This window comes from Papilio polytes, unplaced genomic scaffold (genome assembly GCF_000836215.1).
Source record: "Papilio polytes unplaced genomic scaffold, Ppol_1.0 DF823980.1, whole genome shotgun sequence".
Classification (NCBI taxonomy): Eukaryota; Metazoa; Arthropoda; class Insecta; order Lepidoptera; family Papilionidae; genus Papilio; species Papilio polytes.
Window position 1 is genome coordinate 1,681,788 of NW_013525224.1, and position 10,010 is coordinate 1,691,797.

The following is a 10,010-nucleotide window of genomic DNA, read 5'->3' on the forward strand; positions in this document are numbered from 1 at the left end:
GATAAATACAAAGTGAACTTGTAAAATGCATTTCAAACTTTTCACTGCAATTAATGTTAGCAAGTTTCTATAAAGTTTCCAGCGAGTTTTCATCTCGCTACTTCACTGTATACGAAATAATACAAAGCCACAGTCACCTTCGTGGTTTAATAAAATGCAAGTTTATAGCGCGTTTAATACTACTTTAGCTTTTTAAAAGAGATGAATAGAGTAGAAATGAAGTAAAATATTTATACGTTTCATTTTATAGTACAAAAACAATGTTATAATTTAACGCATATTAAAGCGTGGCTTATAAATCAATTACACTAGTTAATTTACCTTTTTTGTTTAATCAAAGTTTGTGGAACTTATTGGGAAAGGCCGTTCTAACAGTGGTCAGATGAAGGCTGTTGAAAGTATAGTCCACAAATTAAGCTAGGCATCTTTAAAATTTAGTCAAAACATATCACGTACAAAACTCTTAATACTTCCATCCAACAGTGTGTAGGGACTCTTCAATTTTTACGTAAAAACGGGAGTTTCCAAGGAATCCTTTGTCACCGGGAACTTCGAAAGTTTTAAGTGATTTTTTTCGCCACTCATTATTACAGTCTGCCAACTTCAGCGGCGTTCTGTATAAAAAACAATAATTAATCTGCGTCGAAGCGATTAAAGTTAGGAGTTTGGATGATAGTTTTTGTTGTGGAAACTTTGTTACTATATAAATGGACTATTTATTTATCTCTGTCATAAAAAGTATTTTTAAATTAATTAAAATAATAAAATGATTATACATTTAACCTAATTTAGGTATACTAATGTCGTAAATATGAAATTAGTGAGATTCACTTCTTATTTTTTATAAATATTTATTACTACTCCCCAATATTCTTTTACATCAAATAATTCTGAAGTTATATTACGAATTGTAAAATTAAGGTAATAAGAATCAGTTAAGGCTTTGTCCTACCCTTTGCGAACTCCTTAACAAAAGCTTCAGAACAAAATTTATTATCAAGGAAGAAACCAAAACAATTCAATCATGTTTAAGTCTCAAACAAAAGACAACTATAACAAAGCATTTGTACCGATATTTATGTATAGAAAACGTTTTCATTTGACGAAAATTTTACAAAGAATTGGTAAGACAAAGCATCATATTTTGAACGTTCAACAGATGTTTAGAAAACGTCTATCTCTAGAATATATTCAAAGAGGGATTCTGGTTTTGTCTTCAATTGTAAATGTGACAGTTTTCATTGGTAAAACATACATCTATACTATTATAATAAAGCGTAAACACACACTTCTTTGTTTCCTAAGATGTCAGCAATTACGGCATATTTTTAAATTATTCTTTTTTTAATAATAAGCCCTACACTTGCATCACGCTTTAGGCTATATATTTTCACGCCATTAAACTTAGGGGGTAAATATTTTTGACAAAAACCCCAACGTAGGAAAGAGACCATAAGTTGCTGCCAACATCAAGGAAGCACGATTGCCAAGTTTTGTCATGTCATGTCATTTTGACATTTGCTATTGATAATTTTACAAATGTGAATAAAACGAAATTTTTATAATTTTATGCGGATAAAGTCGCATGGGAACAGCTAGTCTATACTAAAAGCGTAAATATACACTACTTTGTGGCGTAGGATGTCAGCAATCACAGCATATTTTTTAATAAATCTTTCTTTAATAGAAAACCCTACACTTATGACACGCTTTCGGCTATATATTTTTTACGCTATTAAACTAAGGGGGTAAATAAATTTAAAAGGAAAGGGACCATAAACTACATACTGTTATCTGGAGACCTAAACAAAACAATTTATCGGTTCACTTGAAGCCATGTTTAGTATAAAAGACGCAGTAGACGAACTAGTAAATAATATGCCTGTTTGAAGCGAAGTTTACAGACAACGCTGTTGAATGTTTAAAAATGCAATTAAATATTATACTTTACATTGTTGATCCAAACTAACAATACATTTCATAATATTGCGTCATCATAGAACAATATAAACTAGAATCGATAACAATGACAAAAAATATAAACAGAGACACAGTTAATATTTATAAAAATTAGCATTAGATCATAAGAATAAACATCTAAATATAAAACCAAAACAATTTAATTTGTAATAAAGTCGCTTCCTTATTGTAAGCAACACAACAAACTGACAGATTGCTAGTCAAACTGCTTTCTTAAAATATTATTGACATATGCCGACCTTACCTTAAGTGGCCATGATAGTAGATGATAATATTTACTCTTTAATATATACGAGTACAAGCTCCTTCTAGATATGGCTGATCAATGTAAGTAATCAGAGAAAGGAAATCTGATACTACAAGAGTTTGATGGAACTCATAAATACCTCTACTTTATGCCCGTATTTTACTCGGTTGTAGTACTTCTCTGACCAATACATTTTCGTCTTTCTGTCTCTACCACTGTTATAAAGATACATGTCATTGGCCGCAGTATACAGTATAAAGTGGTTGTTGGAAATTCATTTATGTTGGACATAAAGCAGCTTCCGACCGCAGCAATTAAATGCGTCCCTAAAATTGTTGTTATTCAGTTTCATTTCCGCGTAATTGTAGCTCCGTGTACACATCTACGTTATAATTAATTTTATGACTTAAAATTAATGTAATTAAAACAATAAATGATTTCTCAATTTTTGAATTTCGAATATTAACTTTCATCTGTATCTACACTCAATACTAATGTTATTAAGAGGAATGATTTGTATTTTTGGATGTATAGAAATAACTCAAAAACTACTGTGCAGATTTCAAAAATTGTTTCACCATTAAAAAGCTAGGTTATCAGTGAGTAACATGGGCTACCTTTTTTTGTTATTTTTAATTTCATGCTAACCAAGTGGCCAGCAACAACTAGTTTGTTATAAAAAAAAAGAAAATCAAGAGCAATACAAAAATAAATTCGTAAATCGTGGTGCATTTAATACAATATCTACACTCGTATCACAATGCGTCTTTTAATAACGCCCTCACCTGTCAATCGTGCACAAACGCTTCAATAGGTGTTGTTAAAGATTTAATATCCACGCTTCGCAGTGTCGTAGGCGTACGTAGGTTGATAATTCAGTCTGAGACACGATAGTACAAGGTTACGTCAAAGGCCCGTACTGTGCAAGCGTTGTGAACGAAGATTCAATTAATTCTATTGAATAGGTTAGGTGATTTGTTGTATATTACTTGTGTTATGAAATATGTTAATAATATTTTTTATATTGATGCAGCTATTGGTTGTAGATTTATGTCCATTTTGTCAAAAATTGTGTAGTTAATATGATTAACATAATAACCGGAAATTAAAAATGAGTGTTAATGACTGTTGCCATTAACTATGCGATTAGTAATTTTGGTAATATCCAGTAAATTATGGTGCTTATATTTTTTATAGTTATTTATTCACTCTTACTTTCCAAAATAACTAAATATCAATTTTATCTCTAAATTAAAATAGTACTGGACTTGTTTTACTCCGAGCATCGTAATTATTTAATTTAATATAGTTACTTACTGTTGCCCGCGACTCTATCCGTGTGGAATTAAAAAAGTAGCATATGAGTTTTGATAAACTAAGTCTGACAAGTGTGCCAATTTCAGCGAGAACTGTAAAAACTTTCTAGAGAAACATACAAACATTCTTCATTCTAAATTTTAGCATTTATAATAATAATTCTTAAAGAAAAATTAAGTAAACCCAAAAAAAGATATTTACTTAAGTAAATCTTAAAAAAAATTACTGGTAGATATCAGAAATAAGTAAAACCGTTCGTACCAAGCAGTCGCAAAACGTTAATTCTAAAAGCTTTCCGTTATCAAATCAACTAAACATCTAAACTCATTACTGACATCAAACATGCCTCAGAAGCCAAAGATAAGATTTGAAACGGGTCATCGACCGACAGTCACAATAGAAAATGGCTCGCAATGAGATAGGCAGGTGACCGAGATAGCGAACTCTATCCTATGGGTTAATTTAGTTTAACTACCAGTAAAACTAAAGTACACCAATTCAAATATATACAGAAACTAAAACTCCTTCACAACTCACACGGGACTAATTAAAACATTCTGTAATACGTATTTACAAAATTAAACAACCTTCTAACACACAAACACTCAATTAAAAGTCATGTAAAAACATGTAAACACTCGAAAAAATTCACGAAACTGTAAAAAGAGCACACAAAGATTTCTTCCACTTTCGCATCAGTCGTCAAAAAAACTCGGCACATTAATTAAAATCCGCCTTTTGAATAAAGTAAATAATCAAAAATACGCGCGTCGGTAACAAACACAGAGACGTAGCACACGTCTACGCTCTACGTGACCGCGGCTCAGACTGATCCGTTACTATAGCACCCGCCGTAGTCCGTAGCCGTGTAGCGCGCTACGTCTAGCTACGATGGATATATCGCGGACGTGCGAACTTGTGTTATGTTTTAAATGAATCTCCTTTGAGGCACTATTGACAGTTTAATGCTGTTTGTTGCAGTTTGAGATGTACCCAACATGTATAGACTGAAATGTAACTTAAATCTGTGTAGTACTGGTATAGGACTGGTGGTATGTAATAATAAAGATTTCGTATTTTCATTTGTCTCAAAATAAACAATGTCAAAAACTGGATAAGGTAATTGGCATGCCTGCTAGTGGCTTGATTTCTATCTTAATTAAATACTAAGTAAAAAATCTTAAAGAAGAGCATTACAAAGCGGCGATTACTTTTATAACAGCCAAGAAAATCAATTAAGCAAAAACAGATAATTACAGAAGCATAATAGAAACGATAACATCGGGATCACTCAATCAATAATCCGCTTATATCTTTATATAACTTATTAAAAGATAATCCAAATTAATATCTTAATACTGCGATCAGTTATTTATAAGAAGTAACATTTGCGAATTATAACACAAGTTTATTATTTATTAAGCCCGCTACACACGTCTAGTTTTATCTGATCAGTCCGATCATCCAGATAAATCTACTGGGAACTGTTCAGTTCAGTTTTACCTACACATATTTATCTGAACGATCTCACTGTTCTGATAAAACAGGGCGTGTGTAGCGGGCTTTAGATCACGTCTGGCTTCATCCGTCACGATTGCCTCAGATGCAGCGGGCGACAAATTGGCCGTGAATTAATCATGAACCTCTAATAAGCCCAAATTATACCGAACATGGCTTGTTACCTATGCATTAAGACTCCTCTAATCTGTTCGTGCTGTATTCTTAAGGTACACTTTCACTAATATTCCAAATAATCGTAAGCTAAAAATTAGGTATTTCATACACAATGTTATTAACAAATTGTTAGTTGTAACCACAACTAAATTGATAATATTGGAATGTTAAATATTCCCTACTAAAATAATTGTACAATATATCTGACCGTTGGCAGAATAAATGGGTACGCAATACTCTTTAATGTAACATACATAATGGCTCCCAAATGCCGCTAAACCGCGGGCCACATAACGCATGGATGGACTTTGATAGTAAATTTGTGTACGGATTTATATTGTACTCAATTAATTGTTTAATTCAATAAGTTATTTATTAAATAAATTCCGGTTATATGTTCTACGGAATGAATTGTTTTGTTTACGCGTTCTTTATGCTTACAAAACCTGATAGGATTAAATTAAAAAAAAATAATCGGTTTAATTTATATTTTAATTTGTTACATTCGTTTAAAAATAGCATTTTAACAAAACAATTTATTCCTATTTATATTTCAACAGTAAACTGTATAGATGACTAAATAATTTGTTACTAAAAAAACTACCAAATGACAATCAAGAAACCAGCACTGCACGCGAATTATATGAACCATTCTATCGCCCACGAAACTATCTATGCAAACTATAAAGTGACTCTAATCTTACAAATAAATTCATCAATTATGTATCCTAATGTATTGGTATTAGAGTTTAAATTCTTTTAACACAATAAAACACGTAGTGCGAATAAAACATTAGAAGAGAAATCACCCACACGACGGCGAATTGACAAAGACCTTGAAACTAATCAACTGGATGGTCGACATTGGTTTGGATTTACTTCACTTAGTTACTAAATAGTTGAGAATAGTTACACATAATGTAATGATTGTAAATAATTTAAAAGTAATACTAGTAATTCTATACAGAAGTACTTCAGGGTTTCTTAGTTAAACAAAAACAGTATAAATTAAAATAAAGTTAAAAATTTGTATGAAGTGTCAGTTATTTTAATGGAAAAAAATGTTAAAACCAATTTTAGTTTTTTTTTTTGTAAAAGTTCGAAAGTATCAAACGCTCACTTTAATTCGCTAAAATGCCGAAGAGACCGTTGCCTATAGATATTGTGGATTTCAAAATAGATTTTGTAAATGTCTACCTTTAATCTACAGAGGTGGGGACGCACTGGACAATATTTCCCCTTCCTATGCGTTCCATCCACTAAATCTTTTTAAAAAGATTGTCTTAAGATACAATACCTTTCTATATTACTAATTCACTTCAGAAGACCGCATACAATATTTTAATACCTGAAACAAACAAAAAAGATAATCAATAAATATTACATTTTGACATAAAATTGTAGCCACGTATTAACATGTTAAAACCTTAATAATATTTTAAACTTACGAAACAAACTAAATAACAAAATGACAGTAAGTAAAACCTAAATATAGTTAAATGAAAAACGCATCTGGTCTCTCATTATAGTCCATTAATTTAATTAACATTATTAATTTGCATGACTATATGACAATAAAGAAAAAATATACAAAAGTAAAGTGCAAGCGATTATAGATTTTATGACAAACGAAATAAGAGCTAACAAACATGAGTGTTTTTATAAGCGCAATGGTTGGCCGTTCACCAAAACCGGAGTAAGCTTTTTACAGTCTATAGCAATTAGTGTGAAAAAGTATAGCAAAACCTCGCAACATCTGTGCCTGTTTGCAAACGGGAAAACGAAGGATATCACTAAATTGTATACTTTGATATTTAGAGATATAATCAGATAAACAATATTAAAACTCACCAAAATAAACGTGTGTTTACGCTTTATTATATTAGTATAGATAAATTTATAATAATAAAGCGTAAACACACACAACTTTGTGTCATAAGGTATTTATTATGGCGAGTTTTATGTCAACACATATCGGATCGGAAAATTAAACGGAAGTCCCTATAACTGCATAACTTGTATAATGTATTGTTATAATAATACCGAAACGCCGTAAGCGTAGGTTTTTAATTATTATTGTATAAAAATATTTTTCCTGCTGTTTCGATGCCCACGATACAGGCATTGCCTAGTGTGGGCATCACTAGATCAATCACATTTATCACTATTTGTATTTATCTTTTAATTGGTTATACCTTTTATTGTTAATTATTAATCTGTTTTCAACATACATATATATGATCAATAAATCATTTTTTCATGTTCATTCTTTATTCACTTAGCGTAAATTTTATATCGTCATTTAAAAACATTCTCAGTAAATGTTTAATCGAATTCACTTTAAAAAGTCATTTCACGTCGAAGCTATTTTCAATGAAAACTCATTAAAATATCAATTTTCTTTCGTCAATATTTTAAACTCGCTCCGTGAAGGCTTATTTGGGATTCCGTAATATCTTGACAAAGCGTCGCCTAGCAACGGCACGCTCAGCGAAATTCCTAATTCCACCCTTTGCCACTGCAACGACTAGTCTAACTTGACCTTCAATCTAAATGAACGCTCAAGTATAACGTCAAAGGATATTTGAATTTAATAAACGTCGTTAAGGTCCAAGATATGCTGGTGACGGGTGTTGTAAATTAAATCCTACTTCGCAATATGCTCAAGGACATTAAGGTCATGGTTTTCAACTTTTGAAAACATCGCAGTGAGATTAAAAATAATGTAGAGCATTCTGTAAACTGTTAAAGGTACTGCCACACTACAAGTTATTTAATGGTTACATTAAGCGTCCCATAGTCTATATTTTAGTAACAGTGGTAGAGCCCGCTTTAACATCTTCGCACGAATGGGCCGGCTCGCCCGGTATAATACCACGACCACACAGAAAACAGGCGTGAAGTGAGAGCAACTCCGCGTTTCGTCTGATGAGTGTGGTGCCGGAGGCCTAATTAAGGTCCCTTTTCCTTTCCATCCTTTTCTTAAGAGGAAAGGATGGGAAGGAAAAGTGGATTTGACGGTGGAGGAGACGCATAGGAAGGAAATGTCCTCTTTATGTGCGTCTCCTCCTCCGTCAATTAAGGGTAGGCAACGCATCTGCTATTGCGTATGTTTATGGGCAGCGGTCGCTTTCCATTTCGGTGGATTCAGGTGGCCGCTTGCTCGTTTACCACTTTGTATTATAAAAAAAAAACACTACAAGTCATTTAATGGTTACATTAACCGTCCCATAGTCTAGATTTAATTTTAATTTTAATTTCTCTGAGTTCGGGTAAACAGTCATAATGAGAGTGTATTTAAGAAATTCTTAAAATTAAACGTTAAAATGGCATATTACCATTATTAAATGTTGTACTTGGCCAGAGAGTCATTTAACACTTTGAGCCTAAGAGATAAGGTTGGAAGTGCCCACCGTAATGCATCTAAAATCATTGCTGCCGCTTAAGTTACAAACGTACAGCGATCTTCATTTCTTTACAAAATGAAAATAATAAAAGTGATAACATGTCAACTGTATCTCTTGGACTGTGTCTTTTGGTTTGGCTTCAAATAAATATCAAAATCAGGTTTCACGAAAATCTGACTTAGAAAAATGTTTAAAACATTCTTACTTAATTTTATTTTAGATATGTTTTAATAAATTGATTTTATTTTTACAAAATAAGTAAGTCATTTAATGTGTATTTTCATTGTAAATATGAATAAGAAAGACTGAACAGACCGACGGGATTAAAAATACACTATAAACATCAGTTCTTCACTTGCACCACACGCTAAAGTCTTACCGTGTCCATATTTCAAGTGGGCGGCTGTAGCGGTGTACTAGAGACCAATTAGCCTCTAGAAATGCTATTAAGCCGTTTACTTCATTCGCTGACAGCTTAAAATACTATTATAGTATTTTAATTAGTTCAACATGAGGTTTTATTCACGGCTTAAATGTTTGCGGTGAAGTTCATATAAAGTGAGTGTAAAAAAAAAACAATATTTTGCACTCATTTTTAATTCAGCAAGTTTTATTAAAATGAAGTGTTTTTATTTTTAAATTGCTTATACGAAATTCAGTAAGGAATGTTTGAATAAAATAAAAAAAAACATTTTAGTCGATCGGAAAGATACCTATAACATTTACAATAATCGATTAGTTCAATTACAAAATATTTGGTATAATTCATTAACTTTCTAACACAATTAAAATGTAATTAAGAATGATAGAATTAATACGCATATTTAAAATTTATCCACAAAAAAATAAAAAAAAAAGACGCCTAGCAGAGCGTGGTTTCGATCCACGGACCTCTGGGTTATGGGCCCAGCACGCTTCCACTGCGCCACTCTGCTCTTGTCAGACACGTTGAAATAAAGTGTTAGTAACTGCTGAATACTAAATTGCATAAAATTTCAAGATTAAACTAAAAAAATCTCAATTTTAGCACTGATATTCTCTAAAAAAACATTACAGATTTATTATTACGAGATACGATGCTCGCGTGTCCCTTCTATAGAAGAAAATAATAATTCTAGATTCTAATCTTAATTACAACGCCATCTATATTTAAATTTATGAAGTAAGGAAAATATAAGCACGGGTAAAGTATTGCATAATAAGATTTTGTAAAATATTTTATAACTTGTACGTGATATTACAAATAATATTTTTTTATTTAAAACTAAATCATAACCGAAGAATAAAACATTTTTTATCAAAAACGTGTATAACCAACACAATATGTGTTAAAAATTAAACCCTTTTATGAACCCAAACAACTTATACTCACTCCCGTCGAACCA

The 10,010-nt window shown here is 31.6% G+C and overlaps 1 non-coding gene across 1 annotated transcript; it reads right to left on the bottom strand.

Moving 5' to 3' along the window:
- Window positions 1-9,488: 9,488 nt before the first annotated feature.
- Trnam-cau lies at window positions 9,489-9,560 on the bottom strand. The gene has a single exon. It is a non-coding gene; the product is annotated as a tRNA-Met (tRNA).
- Window positions 9,561-10,010: the final 450 nt, after the last annotated feature.